The following is a 25,832-nucleotide window of genomic DNA, read 5'->3' as shown; positions in this document are numbered from 1 at the left end:
ACAGACCTGGGGATGCCGGCAGTTTGGGTGAGCCCTGAGTGAATTTGCTCCGGTTGTGGGCGTCAGTTATTTGTTCAGTCCATTATAGTCAGGTGGGAAGATAAGAGTTCTTAGGGTATTAGGGAGGACATGTACCGGATATCATTAAGCGCATGAGTGAATGAATACGTGAAAATACGACAGCTACTACCACGGGAAAGCCGGGCTACTCAGCTCCACCTGATCTCGCCTGACCTCCAGAGCCCTGTCAGTCTCCAAGAACTTCAAAATATGAGTGTTTAGAAAAGGACGATGTAAGCTTCTTCCTGTTAGTAGGAGCACTTGGAATTCAATTTCCTATAGTTTAGGAAGAGTAATTAATGAGCAGAGGGCCTAGGGTCGGCACTATAGGAATATCTCGTTTCCTGACGTTTTTGATATTTTCCTGGATCAGGTATTATATGAGTGTTACCAAATAGTGATTTTCCAGTGCATTCATTCTTAGCTAGCAGTTTCTTCTCCTTTTATCTTTTTTCCTACCTTTTGATTACTATTATGTACTCCTGGATTCTGTCTCAATGTACTACAACCAATATATCACTTTTTGATAGTTCAGCTTTATCTGGGGTAGCTTCTTTCAGTTCCCTCCATTTGACACAATCCCATTGATGTTTGAGGACTTTGTTGCTTACTGACTCAACTTCACCCAGGAGGAGTGGACTTTACTGGACCTCACTCAGAGAAACCTGTACAGAGAGATGTGATACTGGAGAACTTCCAGAACCTGGTCACAGTAGGTAAATCTGGCATCATTCCTTGTACCCTATTATCGGTCAGATATATATTATGTACTGACTGTGTTCCAGAATTGGTGATTCAAGTCTGAATACAATGAAAAAGAACAGACTCACGCTCCCTGCACTCATGAGTTTGAATCTACCGTTGTTCTCAAAATGTGGCTGCAGGACCAACAGCATCACCATCACTCCGTTAGAAATGTACATTTTTAGACTCCACCTTTGACACAGTGAATGAGAAAGCTGTGGCTGTTGCCCTGTATTCTGTTTTATGAAGCCCTCCAGATGATGCACTCGGAAGTTTAAGAACCACTGCTCTAGTGGTTTCCCCATCAGAACAAAGATGTATTTGTTGCATTTCCTTTCTCTTTGAATCAAAGCTTTAGGGTTTTGTAAATGCATACATAAGGCTGAATGTGGGTGTCAAGTGTCAAAGATAATCAATTTTGGGGGGCCCAGAAGAGGGGGATGTTTGCCTTTTTTTAATTATTATTATTATTTTGTGTGTGTGAGGAAGATCAGCCCTGAGCTAACATCTGTGATAATCCTCCTCTTTTTGCTGAGGAACACCGGCTCTGAGCTAACATCTATTGCCAATCCTCCTCCTTTTTTTTTCCTCTAAGCCCCAGTAGATAGTTGTATGTCATAGTTGCACATCCTTCTAGTTGCTGTATGTGGGACGCGGCCTCAGCACGGCTGGAGAAGCGGTGCGTCGGTGTGCGCCCGGGATCCGAACCCAGACCGCCAGTAGCGGAGTGCGCACACTTAACCACTAAGCAATGGGGCCGGCCCATGTTTGCCTTTGTAGCCCTTTTGAAATAATTTTGTTTCATTGGAAGGTAGTTCCCAATTTGTGGGAAGATTTGTGATCTCTTGTGTGAGCCTCTTCTATTGTATTTTTCACTGTGGACACAGCATGAACTGCTCAAACTGAGTCTGATCTCTTTGTTGGAACGAGAATTGAGGAGAGTAGAGTCAGGTGTTCTCCTTGGTGAGTGTTTGCAAAATACAGCCATGGTCAGTGAGAAGTTTAGTATGTTTAGAAGTATAATGGGGAGAGTTTTTAACATGCACTCTTTTCTCAGAAGGCTGAGGCTGTTGTTTTCTGACATGTGGGGATATCTTCAGCTTCCCTTACTCTTGTTTTATGTTTACTCAAACTTTCCAATGAGCACAAAATGTCCTTTTTTTTCCTTTAAATATATTGTATTGATGTCAGCCAATTGTCCAGATATTTCATACCTACTTCCCTAATATTTCCTCTTTCTTTACACCATCATTTTTAATTTTTATAGAATCTTCTGTAGTAAACTACTTAAAATTTTACCCCATGCCTTTACTATTGCTACATTTTTAACATAACCACACTCTTCAAATCTATCCTTATTCTTTTACTATACTTAATTTGAAAAGTAATACAAATGAGCCTGATCATTTTTAACTTCTTTAACCTAACATTTCTTTCTGAACTCTCAAATTTATCTGTTTTACCATGGAATGAGAAATGGGATGTAAAACTAAACAATCAGCACTTGAGTGGGATTTTTTTGAGGGAGTAGAGCCCTCCACTAGGACACAAATGTCAAGATAGATAAGTGATATTTATTTTCCACATACAGAAAAGATTGGGAATTAGATTACATAGAAAATCAGCACAAATGGAAGATATATGAAACAAGGGGCATACAAGAGGGTGATGTGTCTAGGGAGATGCTCTGAAACTGATGACTACCCCAAATCTAGCTTGAACATTGGTGCTTCAGGGTTCTCATAAGTGTACAATCAAACGTATTTAAAGATGTTGAGTTTTAAAAACCCTTTTATGAGGGGCCAGCCCCATGGCTTAGCGGTTAAGTGTGCGCAATCCACTACTGGTGGCCTGGGTTCGGATCCCGGGCACACACCAATGCACCGCTTGTCAGGCCACGCTGTGGTGGTGTCCCACATAAAGTGGAGGAAGATGGGCACGGATGTTAGCTCAGGGCCAGTCTTCCTCAGCAAAAAGAGGAGGATTGGCATGGATGTTAGCTCAGGGCTGATCTCCCTCACACACCAAAAAAAAAAAACACCCTTTTATGAAACACTACAGGAATCATTTTAAAATCAGAGTAGATGGCACAACATTCTGGCAGAAAGGTTCTGTCATTCAGTATGAACAAATTAACAGGGCAGGACTGTATGCTTGAAATGAAAATAGTAAAAATCATAATTATAACATTTTTGTCTTGAGATAGGTGTAATCTTACGTGACTTTTTAAAGTCAATTCTTTTTCTTTAAAATAAATTGCACTCTTTAGTAATTCAAAAACAGAAGAGCAGCCTAAAGGGTAATCTACATGATGAGATTTTAACGACAAACATGGCAAGTTTCACAGTTCATTATCCATCAATCAAATTCAGCCTCACAGTGACCCCACAACTGAGAGGCTGAAAATCCTATAAAGTCTACATTGTCTAACGTTATGCTCTGCTTTCTTTTGGAGAGTTTATGCCTGTCATGGGCAGAATTATGTGTCTTTTGTTTACCAGTGTCTTTGTTACCCTGAAGTCACATAGGATCACAGGAAAAAAACAGCTATCTATTTCCTAGTTGAGATTTTATTTAATCTTGCAGATCTCCACCTGAGGGACTTTATGCTGATGGGGTCAACAAATATGTTTAGATTTGTAGCAACTGCATAATTTCTTTTTATTGTGATACAATTAACATACAATGAAATACACATATCTTAAGTATTCAATAAATGACTTGAAAACTGCACATATTTGAGCAGTCACCAGCCTAAACAAGACACAGAACATATTCATCTTCCTCAAAAGCCCTCTTGCCCCTTCTAGTCCATTCCCTCTACCTCTTCCACAGACAAGCAATTTCTGATTTGAACAGGTACTAGATACAGTATTCTGTATACACACATTAGGCAGTTTGCTCATCATTTTCAAGTCTATGTTTTAACTGATTTTTCTCTATTGTTTAGAGAAACAATATGGGAGAAAGATGTTTAAATCTCCCACTGGTATTGTGAACTTTGAGTCTATTTCTCTTTGTATTTCTGTCAAGCATTGCTTTGCATATTTTGTAACAATATTTATTAGATGGATTCACATTTCAACTTTTCGTATTTTGAAGAATCTGAGCCTTTTATCTGAATTAACTCTATCTCCAGAAATACTTTTTGACTTAGAGTCAATGTTATCTGACAATACGATCTGTTTTTTTAGGAAAATTATGCATGTCATGGGCAGCATTAGGCGTCTTCCGATTACCAATGTTCCTCTAGTATGTGACATGGAGCCTTGATCACTGGCACCCAGTGATTCTTGACTAACAGACAATGGAGATCCTTCTCAAGATTGTTAATGGATACCTACATATAGCAAAATAACTGGACCTTAGGTTGCTTGATGTAATACAGATTCCTCCACGGGGCATAATTAAATATCCATCTAGAGGCAAAGGAAAACAAAAGCATACAGTGCTCTGGTGCTACAGGTGCTACTGCTACATCTTGATACCCAAACTAGGGACTTTCTATGTATCAAAATCTCACCAGTTGGTACATTTTCCCAAAATCTGTATGAAACACACCTGTTCAGATAAAGTAAAATTTAAAAGTGAATGAGGTAAACATAGAATTACCATAATATCTAGCAGTTTCCCGTTTCACCCAAAAGAATCAAATGCAGGAAATTCAAAAAGACACATGCACACCCATATTCATAGCTGCATTATTCACAGTAGCCAAAATGTGGAAGCCACCCAAGTGTCTATCAATGGATGAATGGATACACAAAATGCATATACATACAAGGAAATATTTTGTTCTTAAAAACTACAATTCTGTCACATCCTACAACGTGGATGAACTTTGAAGACATTCTGTGATGTGAAATCAGCCAGACACAAAAGCCAAATAGGGTATGATTCCACTTTTACAAGGTAACTAGAGGAGTCTTCTTCATAGATACAGAGACAGAAAGTAGAATGGTGGTTTCCAGGGACTAGAGACAAAGGCTATGGCGAGTTATTGTTTAGTGAGTACCAAGTATCAATTTGGGATAATGAAAAAGTTCTAGAGATTGATGATGCTGATGGCTGGACAACAATGTGAGTGTATTTAATGCCACTGAGCTGCACACTTAAAAAGATTAAATGAGTAGATTTTATGTGATATGTAATTTATCACAATAATACATTGTGAATGGAGGATTATTATTAGTATTCAATGGAGCCTTCCAAAATCACAGATCTGGGGAAAAAGAAATTCAAAGCCAGCTTCTCTGGCAGTGCCTCTCATAGAAACCAAGTTCAATAAAATACCCACCCATAGACAGAAGGACGTTAAAGTGCTTGAGATTTTGTTAGTAATATTAAATTTATACATCTGAAGTATTTAATCAAAACACATTATAAATCAACTTGCAAATAAATAGCCATCTTTTAAAAAGGTCAATTTTAAAATTACTACTAAATTAAGATCCTGAACCGAGGAACATAGTGTGTTAACAAACGAGAATGAAAAACCAAACTGCTCTGCTAGCATTTCACAGTGACCTAACACAAAACAGTACATTTAAATGCCCACATGTTGTGTCACTCCTGTAGCTTCCCTGCACAGGGAGGTTAACAGCATCACGAGTACAGCTGCCACAGCCACTGAAAAACAGGAATGGCCTGTTATTTACCAGGCAGGCTCTGGCAGGTGGCTCACACAGGGAGAGTTACATATAGACATCACTGAAGGCCAGTAGTTGCTGAGGGAAGGTGGGCTTTGACACAAATCAGCCACTGAGAAGTGCTTCAAGAAGCCCTCACAACAAAGTGTCCTCTCTGCCTCGCTGAGGGTAACCCAATACTTCCAGGGGCCACCATTGCAGAGATTTCACCTCCAATCTGCATGCTCTAGGCACTGTCACATGGCTCTCCAGAGTAGCCCAAGGACCCAAAACGCCGAGTCACCACGGGATGAACACAGCCCAACACTGGTGAAGGGACTGGGCATCGAAACACGTTTCTTGATCAACTCTGGGCTTTGCTCTAGAGACAAGATGTGCTATATTGAGGCAGAAGTAAAGCCCCAACCTCTCCCATCACCATGAGGAAAGAATGATGAAACTGATTCCATTTTCATGGAATGAAAGCAATTCCATTTTCGCTTAAGGGGTAATGGTGAAAGGAGGTATGTTCCAATGGATCAAAAGTTAACTGGTTCAGAAGCTCAAAGAGTGAAATGAAATATCTTCTTTCCTTCTCTAATTCAATACAAATGCAAGCTGACCCTGCTCTACTCCTCACTTCTAATGAAGAACATCTGGCCTTATCTCAAGGCTCTTGTACTAAAGGGATGCCTTTCTGCACTTATAACCTGTGGAAAGACACGCTGCTCAGAGACAGTAATTCCTTTTGTAATGTCCCTCTCCCCAGGGGTCTACAGGCCAACCTTTACGTGACAAGTGGCAGAGGAGTCACAGGGAGAAAAGTTGTGATGAGGGCAAGTCTGGGCTATGAGTGAAGAAAAGGCCAGAGCTGCAGTGACTGCAGTGGTCCCCAAAAGACCAGGAAACAACAATAGTGGAAAACCCAATAGATAACTGGAGGCTGAGGGAGACCATCAGGACAAAAGACTTCTGGGGTAGAAATGGCTAATGTGAAGCCTGAATGTTCCAGGCAAAGCTGAAGATTAAGCACACCTGTCCCAGTCATCACTACTAAGTTTTGTCCACACATGGGCAATCATGCAATCTCCAATCCTGTGTCCTCTTAAGGAAGTGGCCAATTTTTATCATAAGATAGTGCTTTCAGTTCAGTCTTTGATGATACCCAGCCTTTCTCCACAGTGGCATACACGTCCCTGTCACACATATCCTCTCACAAGAAGGGGAAGCTCTCACACTTCTCAGGGGGACCAGTCCATCTTGCACCTGGACCTGTTTAGAGGCCCGTCTGACTATGGAATTATTTCTAGGTCTGTCTGCCACTGTGCTGCTCTGAACTTGAATAATGGCCATTAGTGCAATTATAAGTCCCAGTACACTTCGTAGGAGAGAAAAGGTGTTAATTCAGAGTTAAATGAAAGATGTTAAAGGATTTTAGGTTAGCAACTAAAATAAAATTAGTGGATTATATAAATTTCAATCATCAACAGTAAAATCATTTATATGATGAAAAATAAGAGCAGAGAGAGTACAAACATGAGCTACATTCTGAAAAAAATTAGATGCTAGACATAAATCCAAATTTATTAGTAATCACATTACAGACTAAATGTTCCAAGTTTAAAGAAAAAAGATTTTAAAGACTGTATTTCAAACACTTAGACATTTCAAAACTCTGCATTATGTATAAAAGGAGGCGTTTAAAAATTAAGGCTAAAGTAAGATTGAGAAATTAAGGAAAACCATGCTGATATAACTACTGACATACTTACTGATGAGCCTCATTAACAAGTAGGCCAGTGAGGATCCTAATTCCCCTCCTCTCACAAATATCTTGAGGAAACCTCTGGGGGAAGAGATTTCATGACTGGATTGCACATACTATTGGGTCTTCACACCCAGCCAGGCCACCCTCATTCCTCCTCTTCCAGAAAGGCATGTGTCTATCAACATGCCATTTTCATCACCAAAACTGGTGAACCTGTAGTTTATTTCCTGCTTCCAAGGTATTCAATTTTCATGTCCCTATTTCGTGAATGTTGGCAGATGACGCAAGATACCGAAGTCAGAGACAAAATATTTACTATATTCATGGAAAAGTCAGCAGCATGAGCATGACAAATTTTGTACTGGTGACTTTAGTCCCCAAGTCTCAGAGGTGACACAAAAGGCCCCGATGGATGTCTGCACACTGGGTTGTGTTACAGAAGAGGAACACTGAGATTGTGGAAGATGGTTTATTTCAAGTAGTGAGCAAGGCTGCTCTTCATCTCAGTTGGTGAGATAACCTCATTTCTTATGGTTCCTCACTGCAAACACAATGTAAGAAATGGCCCAGGGGAAGAGTGGTCAGGATCTTGCATTCTTCACATATTCAAAAAGAGTGGGAGCAAGAGAAAAGGTGCACAGGTATTTCCTGTTCAGGACTTGTTAAGCTTGATTTGGACTACCACTACAATGCTTTGATTAAGCCTAAAGAAAGGGTCACCATGCAGCAGCAGCCTTGGTGGCCATACATGATGTAACCCAAGGCTGCTCAAGCATCAGAACACTATGAATTTGTACCACTGAGACTATAATGAGGTGGTGCTTGTGTGTCCGCACTGAAAGTTCACATTTGGGACCTTCCAGTGATGGTATCAAGCACAGATTATCAGGACCAGACATATCTGCATGAGTCTGTTTTCACAGCACATAGATGGAATAACAAACATGAAAGCAGGTCATACCACCAGCAGCAGCTGTTGCCTGAGCTGCAAAGATGACAAGATTGTTACGCCAGGCCATGGTGCTGGATACACGGGTGAAAGAGAACGTTCTCCCCTTCTTCCTGCACAGCCTAAGGTCAGACGTCCTACCAAGGTGCTAAGGTGGTTATTCTCCCAAAGCAATATGAAATCAGGGTGTGTCCAAGAGTAGGCAAAATCTCACCTTTTCTAAACTCTTCCGTTGCTTGCACTCTGATGCTTTATCCAAAAGGATCAGGTGTGAGAGAGAAGAAAGAATTTTTAGAGAAGTTACAGAGACATCCAGTCCCCCACCTTGCCTGGCATGTGGCATTGTACATGGACTCTGTGAGTAGGGAACTGATTCAAGTGGTCACTATCTTCACAATTTTAGACCAGGTCAATAACAAGACAATCCAGCTAAATCTAAATCTGGTAGTCCCACTTTTGGCTAGGCTGCAACGTGGAAGTTGTAGAAACTACACTGGCTTAAAATTGCTATTAGAGGAGTGAAAGCCATATGATTCTTAACAATAGTTAGGGTAGAATAGCACATGTGCAAAACAGATCTACAGAACTACCCTATAAGCTGGAGCTATACATATTTCTTACATTGAAAGGCTTCACTGTGAATTCTTACATGCTGGGTTGTAGCAGATTCTGACTGCTTTCCACATTGCTTAAATTCCTGAGGCATCTATTAGTGTGAGTTCTTTTATGTATTTGAAACAAACATGAACACTTGTAGGCTTTTCCATATTCCTCACATTCACAGGGCTTCTCTCTATTGTCAGTTCATACATGTTTACTAAGGACTGAGGAGCAAGTGAAGTCTTTCCTGCATTCCTTACACTGACAGGGTTTCTCTCCAGTGTGAGTTCTTATATGTTGAATAAGTCCTGAGGAAATAGTGAAGGCTTTCCCACACTGCTCACATTCATAAGTTTCTCTTCAGTGTGAGTTTGCATATGGATACAAAATGTTGACGAATACCAACATGCTTTTCCACGTATCTTGCACTCAAATGGCTGCTCTCCACTGTGAATTCTCGAATGTCCATTTAGACGTGAGAAAGTAATAAAGAATTTTCCACTTCACATTCAAAGTTTTCTCTCTAGTATGAATACGTACATGTCTCCTTAGGCATGTGAAAAAACTATAGGACTTCCTGCACTGCTTACCTTTATGGGGTTTCTATCCAGTGTGAATACTTGCATGTGCCGTTAGGCTTGAGGAAACACTGAATGCTATCCCACATTCCATACATTCCTAGCATTTCTCTCCAGTGTGAATTTGTTTCTGTCTAGTTCAGCCTGAATGCCGACTGAAAGCTTTCCCACATTCATTGCATACATAGGGTTTCTCTCCAGTGTGAATTCTTTTATGTGTAATTAAGTCTGAATGCCAAATGAAGCCTTTCCCATATTTCCTGCATTTCTAGGGTTTCTCTGCAGTGTGAATTCATTTATGTTTAGTTAAGCCTGAATTCCTAAAGAAGGATTTTGTACATTTGTTGTATTCATAAGTTCTCTCTCCAGTGTGAATTTGTTTATGTCTAGTTAAGCCTGAACTCCTAATGAAGCCTTTCCCACAGTCGTTGCATTCATAGGGTTTCTCTCCAGTATGAATTCGTACATGTTCACTCAGAATTGATGAAGAAATGAAGGCTTTCCCACATTTCTTAAACTCACAGGATTTCTCTCCAGTGTGAGTACGCATGTGAATGATCAAGCAAGAACTGGTAAATGTTTTCCCACACGTATTACACTGAAAAGGATTCTCTCCATTATCAGTTTTTATATGATTAGTAAGGCTTGAGAATGCAGTGTAGGCTTTCCCACATTTCTTACATTCATAGGGTTTTATTCCAGCATGAATTCCAATGTGAATATTAAGGGATGAGGAATGTTTAAAAGACTTTCTGCATTTGTTACATACAAAGGGCCTCTCTCCTGTCTGAGATTTTCTATCTTTAGCAAGGTAAGAAGAACTAATGGAGGCTTTCCCACTTTCCTTACATTTACAGTGTTTCCCTCCAGTGTGGATTCCCATGGAAACTTTGAAGCGTGCAGAATACCAAAAAATTTTTCCACATTCCTTACATTTGTACTATTTCGTAGCAGTGAGTTTGTACATGTACACCAAGCCTTGTAGGGTGAATAAAAGCTGTCCCACATTCCTTCCCTTCATAGTTTTTCTCTACAGTGACTTCTCATTTGTGCCTGAAAGTAAGACTGATTAACAAAGGCTTACCCACTGTCACTGCATTCAAAGGCTTTCTCATGCATGCTAGTTTCCCTGACACAATATTTGGAGTCAGGCCAATGGCTTTTCTCCATTGATTAAACACAGAAATTTCCTCTCTAGTAGAGGATTTCTTGTGCAGAATAAGGAAGCTTTTCCCACACTGATTATCCTCATAAGTGTTTCCTCCATAGTGAGTTCTCCTGTGCATCTTAAGGCGTAATTGTTCACTGAAGTCTTTACCACATTCCTTACACTCACAGAGTTCCCATCCATTGTGGCTTCTTTCCTGTTGATGAATGAGGATTAAACAATTTCTCAGAAACATTAATCGATCTCATCCATCTCAAAATAGAAACCACATTACAATGCTGACTCCATTTTTATGATTTCCATTACATTCATACAACTTCCCACCCTATTGATTTCTTTTAAGTTGAATGATGGAATCCTTCTGGCAGAATGATGTGTGATCTACTCTGATTTTAAAAAATTCTTAAAACAGTTTCATGGGATTGTTAAAGAAAACTCAATGCCTAGGTTATGTACGTGGGAATGAGTACTTGTGAGAATTGTGAACCAATAACTTTCAAGTTAGATTTTCCCCAAATTCATCATAGTCACAATATCTCACCAGAGAAATTGCTCTCTCTTTGGTGAAGGCCACTTATCTCAAACATTTATCACTTGTGCTGACCTTCTATCAAATGAAATTCCAATATTTTCTGAATATGGGAAATAAGAAATATCTCTGTTCAACCTTACTGATCTTACCGTTTCTATCCTATTGGAAGTTTTTTCCCCTAAAATATCCTGTGGAGGAACTGCTGAGTCTTTGGTTTTAAGATGCATTTCTGATTCTAAAGTAAAAGAGAATAACACATGTAAAATTTGCAAAAAGAAATGGTAGGTTAAAGGAATTAAAAACAAGAAGGCTCATTTGTATTATTTACAAATTAAACATGGTCAAAGAGAAAAAGCATGCTAGATTAGAGTGACTTCACTAGGTCAACAATTTAACAATGATAAGGATGTGGAGGCAAAATTGAGTAGTTGATGAAAAAGCAATTCTCTGAAAATTAAACATGATGAGAAAAGAGTATATTATCAGGAAGCAAAACTAAGCAAGATCTGGACTAAGAGCATACATCAACATAATAAACTTAAAAAAAAAGCCAGGTCATTTTGTGAGATCATAGGAAATTCTGAGTAAATGTACAGTAAGAATTTGAAGTTGAAGACATCCCAAAGCATCTGAGACCAATGTCCTCAGCCTTCCAGAGAAAGCACATGTTCAAGTTTCCTCATTATAATTCCAACCATAGTGAAATTTTCATTGACCAGAGAAGTTCTTCACAATCACTCACCTTGGAAGACTCTTCTCTCCACTGTCCTCAACTCTTCCTCTTGTTCCAACCAAGAGATCAGATTGCGTTGGAACAAAATTGATACCCTGTCCATGAGGAGAGACATATTAATGAACAAGCCTCTCGTAAAAAATGACAAACACTTTCACGAGTCAGGTCCTATATGTCTAATGAATGCAGTTAATTTCAAATGAGATAAAAATGCAAACATCCCCCTTCCATGCCCCAAAGAGACTGTTTATCTCCTGCCTCCACAACCACATTCAGATGTATACATACACATTTACAAAGCATTAAGACTTTCATTGAAAAATGAAATAAAGTGCAAAAAGAGATTTTTCATACTCATGGACCAACCACTACATCAGTGGTTGTCAGACTCTGCTATCCATCAGAATCATGTCCACTGTTTCTTAAAACACAGATGACTGGGTCCCAGTGCCAGAGTTTCATTAAGTATGTCAAAGTGGAGTCTGAGAATGCACATTGCTAACAGAGTGATGGTGATGCTGTTAGTCCTAGAACCACATTTTTATAGCAACCACACTGAATTAAAACTCATTAGTGCACAGACTATGTGCCTGTTATTTCCCATTATGTTCAGATTTGACATCAGTCATCCCAGACCATGTTAAGTACATAATATTTACCAATTCCATAAGATGCTACAGCAACAATGGCAGCCTTACCTACTGTGGTCAGGTTCTACTAGTTCTCTAGCATCACATCTCTGTATACGTTTCTCTGAGTTAGGTCCAGTGAAGTCCACTCCTCCAGGGTGAAGTCCACAGCCACATCGTCAAAGATGATGGAATCCTAAACCATCACATACAAGTTGGCTTCAGTAAAGTAACATCTCCACCAATGCTCACTGCAGAATGAAGATGGGAGACCAGATGGCAATGGAGGGTTTCAAGGTCTCTCCTCATCTCCCCCATGGTGCAATGGTCCTAGGTACTCTTCTATGTACACTCACAGTTCATATCCTCCAGTTATGGCTTTAAAGGAACCTGTAACACATGAACTTATCTCACCACAACTAGACTAAAAGCTCTTCTCATCCTATTTCCCTCTTGCAGGACACTCCTGAAAAAACCGCAGACATTTGTAAATGCTGATGAATAAACAAGTTCTTGTCAGAAATGCATGCTCTCATCTTCCTTACCATCTGTAAGCACACCTAGCAGCATTAAAATTATGCAACCACACCATCATCAGAGTCACTATTAGGTAGTAATAACTGAAATACCCAGATTTAAGGTAATCCACCCCTAACATGAGGCTCCACTTTGTGAGGAAATTCAACACGAACCCCATCCTTGAGTGGCTTTACTTCTTTAAGAAGCTCTAATGACAGAACTATCTTGGAAGTAAATCTGTCTGTCTCATGGATGTGGTATGTCATTTTGTAGAATACACTTTCTTCTTACCTGAGAAAAATCTGTCCAACAGTCAGCTGCCATCCTTTCTGCCTCTATCTTTTCATCAGGAAGGCATAAAGGGTCTTTAAAAAGGAGACCTAGGAGGAAAGAAAGTAGGCATGAGGACCCAAAAATGACCATAATTCACACATTTGCCTGCCTAAAAATCATTCCACTCTAGGTTGAAATTCCTGCACACTGAAGAAAATCCACACCACTGCCATCAAATGACAACTGTAGTTCTCATCTACAAAATGGTATTTTAACAATGAAGACCACTAAAAGTTCCACAGTTCATTACTTATGAACCTGTCACCCTCACAACCCCACAGTCCTTATTCTACAGTTCAGATAACTAAACCCCGGAAACATATATGGTCACAAAAACTGCATCTAGACTCACAGTATAACTGTACTTACTACCATGTATCTCAAAGGGTCCTTGGGCTGAACAGGCCCATGAATGTGTTTAGTCAGGTGGGGTCTGCATAGAATGTTTTACTTTTCTGTTTATTTTGTAATTGAGATATATCATTAATATACAATCAAATTCAGAGATCTTAAGTATATAGTAGATGAGATTTGACAATTTCATATACTCGTATTATAAGCAGTCTAAACAAAATACAGAACATATTTATCTCCTTAGAGACTTTCTTGCCTCTTTCAGTCCATTCCTTACTCACTGATCCCAGACAACCACTTTCTGAGTTCAATCAGTTTTAGATACAATATTCTATGTAAGTATATTGGACAGTTTACACATCACATTAAAATGTATATCCTAATTGACTTTCCTCTATTTAGTGAAACAATATGAGTGAAATATTAAAATCTCCCGCTAGAATTGTGCACTTGTCTATTTATTCTACTTCTGTAAAGCAATGCTTAATATATTTGCAACAATATTAGTGACTGGATACACATTAGAATTTTTATATTTCTGGAGAAATAGAATCTTTTATCATAGTGACCTCTGTACCTATAGTAATGCTTTTTGACAATGTTGTCTGACATTAAAATCAGCTTTCTTTTAGAAAGGTGTTTTTTTTTTCCTTTTTCTTTTTACATATCATAGTAGCATTATGTCTGCTTTGGATGCCAGTGCTTGCATTACAGGGAGTGGCATAGAGCTTGTCTCACTGAAGGCACCCAGTGATTGGTGACTGACAGATAATCAAGATCCTTCACACCACTCTTCGAGTGTACCTAGATTATAACTAAATAGCTGTTCATAACACAATATACATCTCAGTTTTCAGAAATGTATTTAAGTACCTTAGAAATATAAAAGTGGGAGGAACACTGTCATTGCGAGCTCTCATCCACCAGCCTAAGGATATCTGCACACCACTCAGTTGATTCCCATGGCCTCCTTATATGGATACTTACTGCTCTTGGTCTTGTACATGTACTGCCAGCCCTATTCACTCTACATCTACTGACCAGTCATGGATTGTCTGCATTCCAGAGGGTTGCTTCCTGATTGTCCAACAACTGTTGACTAGCTCATGCCCTGGCAACCTAGTGAACTTCTTCACCACCCAATGGACTGCCATGACACCTTATCCAACAAGGTCTGAAGTCAAGTCTTTGGGAGAGGGCTGCCCTACAAGTTTGGCCCTCCTTTGGTACTCTCCATCAGATCTAGAATATCAATTAGAATTCTCTTTAGGGCCGGCCCCATGGCTTAGCGGTTAAGTGCACGCGCTCTGCTACTGGCGGCCTGGGGTTCGGATCCCGGCGTGCACACACGCACCGCTTCTCCAGCCATGCTGAGGCCGCATCCCACATACAGCAACTAGAAGGATGTGCAACTACAACATACAACTATCTACTGGGGCTTTGGGGAAAAAAAGGAGGAGGATTGGCAATAGATGTTAGCTCAGAGCCGGTCTTCCTCAGCAAAAAGAGGAGGATTATCACAGATGTTAGCTCAGGGCTGATCTTCCTCACAAAATAGAAAAAAAAATAATAATTCTCTTTACACTTTCATATTACACTTCTCCTGTTTAAATCAAAGTATGATTTCTATCTCCTCATTTCATGTAAAATTATACAGAATTGAAAAGAACAGTGATCCCTAGAGACAAAGGAGTAATGATGAAATTTAGGGACAGTTTAGTCAAGTCTATAAACTTCAATAAAGAGCTGAGCTCCTTGCCAATGGGAAGGACACTCACAGAGTCAAAATGGTCAAGGTGTACCTATGGTTGCTGTCAACTGAAGCACTTGCTTTGGGAAGACAAGCCAATTCTACACTTACCAATTACAGCAATAATGATTATAGTGACTGTGATGAGGGATGGATTCTTCGGAATGTAGTTGCCCAGAAAATGGCAAGCTCAGATCTGCTATCTTAGATCTCAAGTCAAAGTCTGGGACGTGGGCCGGCCCAGTGGCTTAGCGGTTAAGTGCGTGCACTCCGATGCTGGCAGCCCGGGTTCGGATCCTGGGTGCGCACCGACGCACCACTTCTCCAGCCATGCTGAGGCCACGTCCCACATACAGCAACTAGAAGGATGTGCAGCTATGACATACAACTATCTACTGGGGCTTTGGGGGGAAAATAAATAAATAAAATCTTGAAAGTCTGGGACGAGAGAGATTCCATGACAGCTCTCAAAAACTCACAATCTGTGGTCACAGGGAGAAGACACTGCTGAATATCAAACACAAAATTTAATTGTTTGACCATAGTTACATTCAGTCTTACATAATTGTTCATGTGAAACTAAGGGTATTGATCAGGCAAGAATGACAGAGAAAACTTGAAACGGGAACATCTAGTTGGACCCAGATGAAACTCACAATGTTTTTTGTGTGTGTGTGTGAGGAAGATCAGCCCTGAGCTAACATCTGTTGCCAATCCTCCTCATTTTGCTGAGGAAGATTGGCCCTGGGCTAACATCCATGCCCATCTTCCTCTACTTTATATGGGAGGCCATCACATCATGGCTTGACAAGCAATAGGTAGGTCCACGCCTGGGTCTGCACCCAGGATCTGCACCCGCAAATCGTAGGCTGCTGAAGCAGACTGCGCGAACTTAACTGCTACACCACCAGGCTGGCCCCGAAACTCACAATCTTGAACCTCCACAACACTCTGAGCCTCCCTTACCAGAGAAGTACGCAGCTTCCCCTTTGCTTGCCCTTCTGCCTGACATTTCTGTGATAATCTCACTTAGCACAGAAGCCTTGGAGGGGCTGCTCATTTTCAAGACCCACCACAATCACCTATTGTCTCTAGACTCACAACTAATGCAAAATCCAAGGGAAAAGATATACCACATAAGGCAGGAGAATATACCTCAAACAGAAAAATAAATCCAACTTGACAAATGTGTATCAGAATAAGCCAGGGAGCATGTTCCGGAATGGATTCCAAGGTTGTCACACTAAGAAGGATGGGATTTAATACTAAATGAGCCAATTGATTGGCACAGTACACTTACTAGACAGTCTGGATTTAACGTTAGCTCATGGATCTGGAGATGGCTATAATAGCTTGTTGGACGACTGAAATTTGGACTCGAATTCTGACCTATAATTAATAAGGTTTGCAGATCATCAATAGCGGAATTATACTGGAAGGCCTGATTGAATGAGGTGGAAGTCTTTTAGAAAGCGTCCAGGCTTTCTCTGAGGTTCAGACACTCCCTGACCTGGCTTCATGAAGTACTTGGCCATGTGGAAAGAAACTTATGTGGCCTCTAGGAGCCCAGTTACTTTACAATGAGATTCTTCCCTGGTTAAGCTCTACTTAAGCTTCCTTCTTAAGCCTGATGAGAAAGCAACTCAACTACTGCCTTCATTGCAGCCTGGTGGGATCTTGAGCAGATCCTAAATTATGTGGACTCCTGACCCATACAAATGGCAAGATGATAAACGTGTGTGGTTTTATGCTCTAAATTTCTCATAACTTGGTAGGCACCAATAAACAATGAAAACCTTCTCTAATGAGGTCTGCGTTAGAGGATCATGTATTCTGTGTTTGGCTTCTTTCACTCGTCATGTTTGTGAAGTCTACCCATACTGTTGCATCTACCTTTGATTTATTCCTTCCAGTTCCTTCAGAGTTTTCAATAGTATAAGTATACCACACTTTGTCCATTGTTCACTTAATCCACATTTGAGTTGCTTCCAACTTAGGGTTCTTTCAGATAATATAGGTATGAAAAGTCTTTCCTTCTATTTTGATCCACATTTGCAAATTTAGAAGATACCGGCAAGTTTTTAAAATTGTATCTGCACATCTTCACCAACTTGATCTTCAGAACCTTCATCAATTGTTTCACTGTCCCACAGCTTACTTATTGAAAACTCTAAGTGGAAAGAAAACAGAGAGGGTAACGTGGATATTTCTAAGCCTCATGGAACCTTCAGAGTTTCTGGCAACCCACACCACCAGAGAAGTCTTCTGGACCTTTACCTGTGGAGTGATTCTAGCTCTCTTGATGGGTCAGTGTCTATACGAAGTCAAATAGGACTGGTTACCTTGGATGTTCACTCAGAAAATCAGAGGCCTAATTTGGATAGAAGAAGAAATCTCAAGATAAACGGCAAAATCACTATATGTTTATTAACACACTCAGCAACTATTGCTGACGAATTCCTTGAGTGGATTGGGTATTCATAACATTAAAACATATTCATACTTTGTTATTTTCACTTGATTCACATCATTTAAACAGATAAGACTTACTTTTCCTATAAGATACATACTAGAGATTAGAATCCTCCTTCAGAATTTATCCCAGGTAAATAAAAGGTCTCTACTCTCAAATCTGAGTGTAACCCTTGATGCACTCCCCTCTCACCTAGAGATGTAATTAACCAAATACAGAACACTTTCCTCATCTCCTACTAGCGTCCCTTCCAACATGACTAACTCCTACGTTTTGTCTTTTTATGACCAATATTTATCAACTCTCTTACCTTCACCTACTCCCATATAAATATACAGAAAATAATAGTCATCTACTTTTGCTCCAGAACCCTAATCAATTTGTAAGAGTACATCTTCTTGGACAGATGTTTGCCTCCTCCAATAGTTAACAAGTTTTCAAACAAAAGGGTTGAATTTTCTCTACTAAGCATTAATCAAGCATTCAAACATTCATTAAGTGGGGGTATATCCTCTAGTAAATGAATAGATAAAGAAAATGCCTGGATTTTTTCACTTTTACCTTCTACAAAACTTTCAAATCATTTCATTTATTTTATTTTCCCTAACTAACATCCACATCTAGGTACCAAGATCATATTTAAAGACTTATTCATCATAAGATTCTTATCTTGACTCCATGCCATCACTCTTATCGTTCCCAAAGTGCATTCGCAAAGTAGGAGTTAGTGGGTTCTATTTAAGTTGTAAATGGATTCAAAGCACTCTCCTGCTAAGACATCTCAGAAGCTTCCATGGCCTTAGAATACTGTCCAGAGCACGTCATTCCACTGGTCCTGTCCCTGCTCTCCACTCTATCTAACCTCTTTGTTCTGCTTTTGCCAACCCTCTTTCCTCAGTTTAATAAATACACTAGATAGACATCAGCAACATGGCAGAGTAAGCTGTTCCCTTTGTTTCTCCCCCTTCAAACTACAATTAAATGGACATTCACTGATCAGCAGAGAATAACCACACAGCTCATCAGGACACCTGAAAGACCAGAGCAGCTATACATCTGAAGGTGGATCGACTACCCCCCAAGGAGGTGGGAGATAGGTGAGCACTCTCTGGCCCCCAGGCAGCCCAGGGCATGCGTGTGACTGCTTTCCCTGCTGGATCACTCATAGCACTGCTGCAGCCCTTAGGGTGGGAGCATGGCTTGGTGCAATTGTGGAAACAGGTGACAGCAGCCCTGAGCCCGTGTGATCACTTCCCCGTCCAGTGGGAGAGTCCTCGGGGCTGCACAGCCCACAGAGAGCAGCTCAGGCTCAGACCCCTTGGGGAAGCCCTGCCCACCACGCACAAAAGCTGGTGCAACCGAGGAGCAGAGAGCAGCTGAGCTGTGGCCCAGGTGAACAAGCTCCTGGTTGCAGTGAATGCCCGTAGCCTGCAGCCCTGAAGAAGACAAGCGCAACTCGGCGGGACTGGGAATAGGTGGCAGCAGCCCTGAACAGCCATGTGAGCACTCTCTCGTCCGGTGGAAGAATCCACAGTTCCACCATGGTCCCAGGGAGTGGCTTTGATTTAGACCCAGTGGGGAGGCCCTGCACAACAAGCACAAGAGGTGGTGTGACCTAAGAGCAGATCTAGGAGCAGACAGCAGTGAAGCTGAGGCCCAGGTGAACAAGATCCCAGCTGCCGCAAATGCCCATAGTACCGCGGTGGCCCTGAAGAGGGGAGCACAACTTGGGACTGTGGGAGGAGGTGACGGTAGCCCTGAGTCTCAGTGTCATCACTCTCTAGCCCAGTGGGAGAGTCCACAATCCCACCGCAATCCTAGAGGGGAGGTCTCACCCACCAAGCACAACTGCTAGTGCGACCTAAGAACAGTCAGCAGCTAAGCTCCGAGTCCGGGTGAACTGAACAAGCTCCCAGCTGCCATGAACACCCATAATACCACTGCAGCACCGAATCGGGGAGCACAACTTGGCAGATCTGTGGAAGCAGGCAACATCCGTCCAGAGCGCCCACATGACTGCTTTACCACTTGGTGGGAGACCCCACAGGACCACTGTGATCCCAAGGAGTGGCCCAGACTCCAACAGGCACAGCTGATGGGGATCACGGCAATGGGCTGAGAGTACACAGCTCCTGCCCCCTCAGTGGCAGCAGGTGGAACCTGTGACCAGATACTATCACTACACAATGGCAGAAATCCACTCTGTCAAATGGTATAAAGAAATATATTAATACTCCAGAAGAAAAAAAAAGACAAACAGAAATCAATCCTGAAAGTGCAGAAATCTATAATCTAAATGTCAGAAAATTCAAAACGGCCATCATAAAAAAACTCAACAAATCACAAGAGAATACTGAAAGTCAATTCAGTGAAATCAGGAAACAAATTACTGAACAGAGAGACTTCTTCACAAAAGATATCAAAACTATAAAGAAAAACCAATTAGAATTGTTGGAGGAAAAAAACACAGTGGAAGAGTTAAATAAATACCTGGAGACCTTAAATAACAGAGCTGACAATACGGTGGATAGACCCAGCAATCTAGAGGATAGGAACACAGAAATGCTTCAGATGGAGGAGATCTTAGACTAAAAACAACAAAGAAATTCTCTGAGAAATATCCGACTCAATTAGAAAATGCAACATAAGGATCGTAGATATTCCAGAGGAAGATGAGAGGGAAAAAGCAGCAGAGAGCTTGTTCAAAGAAATAATAGCTGAGAACTTCCCAAGCCTGGAGAAGGAGCTGAATTACATGAAAAAGAAGCCAACAAAACTCTTAATTACATCAATGTAAAAAGACCTTCTCCAAGGCATACATTAGTAAAGTTGGCAAAACTCAATGACAAAGAAAAAACATTCAGGGCAGCAAGCCAGGAGAAAATAACCAACAAAAGAATCCCTATCAGGCTTTCAGTGGATTTCTCAAAGGAAACCTTACAGGCAGGGAGACAGCGGAATGACATATTGAAAATTCTGAAAGACAAAAACTTTCACCCAAGAATACTATATCCAACGAAAATATCCTTCAGATATGATGGAAAAATAAAAACTTTCCCAGATAAATGAAAGCTGAGAGAGTTCATTGCCACAAGACACCCCCACAAGATTTGATCAGAAGGCCCTCATATCTGATAAAAAAAGAAAAAAGAGTTTACAAAGCCTAGAGCAAGGAGACAAATAGGCAGACAAAATTAGAAAATTGCAACTCTCTATCAAAACCGATTAGCAAACAATTATAACTCAGATAAACGTAAGGAAAACATCAAATATAATCACTTCATTTTTAAGCACAAATTTGCAACACATGAAGGAATAAGTTGTGACAACAACTTAGAAAGGGAAGGGGAAAGGGATGAAACCTGCTTAGACTAAGGGAATAAAAGGCTATGAGGGAATGGACTATCTCATCTATGAGATCTTTTATACAAACCTCATGTTAACCACTAAACAAAATATCAGAACAAAGAATAACTGAGAAAACCATCATAGAGAGCCACCAAACTGAATTGGCAATCTGAAATTCACAGGACAACTGACAAGGGAAATACATAACAACTCAAAAACAAGCAATAAAATGGCAGTATTAAGCCCTGATATATCAATAATCACTCCAAATGTAAATGGATTGAATCCCCAATCAAAAGACACAGAGGGGCTGGATAGATTAAAAAACAAGACCCAACAATTTGCTGTCCCCAGGAAATACATCTCAGCTTTAAAGACAAACACAGGCTCAGAGTGAAGGGATGGAAGTCGATACTCCAAGCTACTGGAAAACAAAAGAAAGCAGGTGTTGCCATACTCATATCAGACAAAGTAGACTTTAAGATAAAAACAAAAAACAACGAGAGACAAAAATGGGCCGTATATGATATACAAGGGACACTCCACCAAGAGGACGCACCACTCAAAAACATCTATGCGCTTAGCAGAGGAGCATCAAAGTACATAAAGCAACTCTTTTTGTGTGTGTGTGAGGAAGATCAGTCCTGAGCTAACATCCGATGCCAATCCTCCTCTTTTTGCTGAGGAATATTGGCCCTGGGCTAACATCCATGCCCATTTTCCTCTACTTTATATGGGATGCCGCCAAAGAACAGCTTGACAAGAGGCGCGTCGCTGCACACCCGGGATCTGAACCTGCAAACCCCGGGCCGCCGAAGCAGAGCGTGCACACTTAACCGCTGCACCACCGGGCCGGCCCCAAAGCAACTATTAATTGACCTAAAAGGAGACATTAACAGCAACACAATAATAGTAGAGGACCTTAACACCCCACTGTCATCAATGGCTAAATCAACCAGACAGAAAGTTAACAAGGAAACAGTGGAAGTAAACGAAAAACTAGACCAGATGAACTTGATAGATATATATAGAACACTCCATTCAAAATCAGCAGAATATACATTCTTCTCAAGTACACATGGAACATTCTCAAAAATAGACCATATGTTGGGAAACAAGGCAGGCCTCAATAAATTTAAGATGGAAATCATAACAAGCATCTTTCCTGACCATAATGTTATAAAACTAGATAGCAACTACAACAAAAAAGCTGCAAAAGTGACACAGGTGGAAACTAAACGGCATGCTACTGAACAATCAATGGATCACAGAAGAAATTAAAGGAGAAATGCAAGAATATCTGGAGACAAATGAAAATACATTGTACCAACTCATATGGGATACAGCAAAAATGATCCTAAGAGGGAAATTTATAGCAATACAGGCCTACCTCAACAAATAAGAAAAATCTCAAATACGTAACTGTAAACTACACCCAACAGAAATAGAAAAAGAACAAAGTCCAAAGTCAGCAGAAGGAGGGCAATAATAGACATTAGAGCAGAAATAAATGAAAATAGAAACCAAAAAAACCAGTAGAAAGGATCAATGAAACTAACAACTGGTTCTTTGAGAAGATAAAATTGACAAACCTTTAGCCATCTTCAGTAAGAATAAAAGAGAGAAGACTCAAGCGAAATTAAAAATGAAAGAGGAGAAACTACAAGAGATACCAGAGATATACAAACGATTATAAGACAATACTACGAAACACAAATATACTATAAGAAAAACAAAAAAACTATATGCCAACGAATTGGATAACCTAGAAGAAATGGATAAATTCTGAGACTTATACAACTTTCCAAAGCTGAATCAAAAAGGAACAGAGAATCTGAATAGACCAATCACAAGTAAAGAGGTAGAGACAGCAATCAAAAACCTCCCAAAAAACAAAACTCTGAGACCAGATGGGTTATCTGGAGAATTCTAACAAACACTGAAAAAGATTTAACACCTATCTGTCTCAAACTATTCCAAAAAACTGAAGAATTTTTTCTTCCTACCTCATTCTATGAGACCAAGATTACCCCAATACCAAAACCAGACAAGGACAACACAAAGAAGGAAAATTACAGACCAATATCACTGATGAACATAGATGTAAAACTCCTCCACAAAATGTTGGCAAATTGAATACAGCAATATATTAAAAGGATCATACACCATAACCATTTAGGATTCATATCACAGACACAGGGATGGTTCAACATTTGCAAATCAATCAATGTGATACACCACATTAACAAAATGAGCAGTAGATATCACATGATCATCTCAATAGACACACAGTAAGCATTTGACAAGATCCAAGATCCATTTAGCATAAAAACTCTCAATAAAATGGGCATAGAAGGAAAGGACCTCAACATCATAAATGCCATATGACAAACCCACAGCCAACATCATACTTAATGATGAAAAACTGAAAGCTGTCCCTCTGAGAACAGGAACAAGACAAGGATGCCTACTCTCACCAGACCTATTCAACATACTACTGGAGGTTTTGGCCAGAGCAATTAGGCAAGAAAAAAAACAAAAGGGATCCAAATTGGAAAAGAAAAGGTAAAACTGTCACTATTTGCAGATGATGTGATTTTATATACAGAAAACCCTAAAGAATCCACCAAAAAACTATTAGAAATAATAAAGGAACACCGTAAAGTTGCAGGACACACAGTCAACAAACAAAAAGCAGCCATGTTACTCTACACTAACAACAGAGTAACAAAAGAGAAATTAAGGATACAATCCCATTTACGATTGCAACAAAAAGAATAAAATATCTAGGAATAAACTTAACCAAACAGATGAAAGACCTGTACACTGAAATCTATAAGGCACTATTGAAAGAAATAGAAGACATAAAGAAATGGAAAGATATTCCATGCTTATGGATTGGAAGAATAAATATAGTTAAAATGTCCATACTACCTAAAGCGATCTGCAATCTCAATCAGAATCCCAATGACATCCTTCATGGAAATAGAACAAAGAACCCTCAAATTTATATGGAACAACAGAAGATCCCAAATAGCCAAAGAAATCCTGAGAAAAAAAGAACAAGGCTGAAGGCATCACAAGCCTTAAATTCAAAATATACTACAAAGCTATAGTACTCAAAACAGCATGGTGCTGGCACCAAAACAGACACATAGAATCAAAGTAGACCATTATCTTACACCATACACAAAAATTAACTCAAAATGGATTAAAGACTTGAATGTAAGACCTGAAATCATAAAAATCCTGGAAGAAAACATAGGCAGTATAGTCTCTGACATCGGTCTTTACACCATCTTTTCAAATACCATGTCTACTCAGGCAAGGGAAACAGAAGAAAAAATAAATAAATGGGACTACACTAGACTAAAAAGCTTCCGCAAGCAAAGGAAACCATGAACAAAATGAAAAGACAATCTACCAACTGGGAGAAAATATTTGCAAATCATATATCTGACAAGAGGTTAATTTCCAAAATATGTAAAGAACTCATACAACTCAACAACAAAAAAGTGAAAAACACGATTAGAAAATTAGCTTATCTTTGGGAGATGGATTACCTAGGTCAAGTATCATGAGTGCAATTTATTTTCAACTTTGAACTCTCAAATAGAGTTTTATGGTCAAATAGACCATAAAATATATTTACCTGTGGAGAGAGCGAACATGCAAAATGCTAAAAATGGGTGTATCCACTACAATGAACACTCATTGTACTGCATGTTCAAATTTTCTGTAGGTGTAAGATTTTACAAAAGAAAAATGTGGGGAAAGACACACATTTAGTTCAAATATCTTGTTAATGGTAACCTGAATTATTCTAGAACTGGTGTCGTAAAGTCCCCATCTTTTTCTCCTGGAGGCCCCTGTTTAAAAGCTCTGTGGGGATAGCGGCCTAGAAGTTCAGATGAAGAGACAGCTGAGAATTCTGGCTTTTCTTTAGATGCAAGACTTGTGGTCAACATATGCTTATAATTATACACACAAATACGCTCACCCTTGACACCTAAGAAACTATCTTACCTTCCTACCTATATGTAACGTTCAAAAATAAAGAATGTGCAGGCCCGGTGGTTAAGTTCACCCGCTCTGCTTCAGCAGCCCAGGATCGCAGGCGGGATCCTACAAGGACCTACGCACTGCTCATCAAGCCGTGCTGTGGAGACGTCCCAGACACAAAATAGAGGAAGGCGGGCACAGATGTTAGCTCAGGGCCAATCTTCCTCACCGCTCCCCTCCACCCAAAAAACATACAGGACGTGGAAAGACAAAGCCAAATTCTTACCTGAAACATTCGTTCGCACAGGAAGAGCAGAAGAGGCCCCTGAGCCAACTTTCCCCCGGACTCACGGGAACACGACGGGGTCGCCAGGGCCGTGAGAACCGGAGCGCGCGGGGCCTGAGCAACGCGACTCGAGCAGCGGAAATTCTTCTCCTTCTGGAGAAAAGTCCCGAGGTTACTTCGGAGGCTTCTGAACAGGGGAGCCCAGGGGATGAAAACCCCCCGCACACGCGCCCTTCCCGCCCCGGCTCCGCGCGGGGACAGCGGCCGGGCGGACGCGAGCGGAGGGGCCCGGCCTCTCTAAGGAGGCCCCTCGGGGTCCCGGCCACACCTGTCCTTTACCGCCCTCCTGCCTCCCAGGGCGTTCCCTGCACGCGGGCC

At 40.5% G+C, this 25,832-nt stretch overlaps 2 long non-coding RNA genes across 7 annotated transcripts in view; both read right to left on the bottom strand.

Annotated features, from left to right (window-relative positions):
- LOC101398916 (uncharacterized) overlaps window positions 1–25,832 on the bottom strand; it is a 148,046-nt gene that overhangs the window by 122,187 nt on the left and 27 nt on the right. The window lies entirely within an intron of this gene.
- On the bottom strand, window positions 1,540–25,826 carry LOC106803915 (uncharacterized). 6 transcript variants are annotated; one of them, XR_015550222.1, is made up of 9 exons: window positions 25,455–25,826; window positions 17,623–17,716; window positions 17,239–17,515; window positions 13,200–13,288; window positions 12,746–12,779; window positions 12,459–12,585; window positions 11,770–11,855; window positions 11,177–11,262; window positions 1,540–10,691 (listed from the first exon to the last, which is right to left on the bottom strand). It is a non-coding gene; the product is annotated as an uncharacterized LOC106803915 (long non-coding RNA). The 6 variants fall into 6 exon arrangements; XR_015550219.1 differs by having other exon boundaries at window positions 12,459–12,779; XR_015550223.1 differs by having other exon boundaries at window positions 1,540–8,398; window positions 12,459–12,779.

Source organism: Ceratotherium simum, chromosome 39 (genome assembly GCF_057802395.1).
Source record: "Ceratotherium simum simum isolate JZ-2026a chromosome 39, ASM5780239v1, whole genome shotgun sequence".
Taxonomy (NCBI): domain Eukaryota; kingdom Metazoa; phylum Chordata; class Mammalia; order Perissodactyla; family Rhinocerotidae; genus Ceratotherium; species Ceratotherium simum.
The sequence above is the reverse complement of the archived record's forward strand: the minus strand, read 5'-3'. Positions and strand labels throughout refer to the sequence as shown.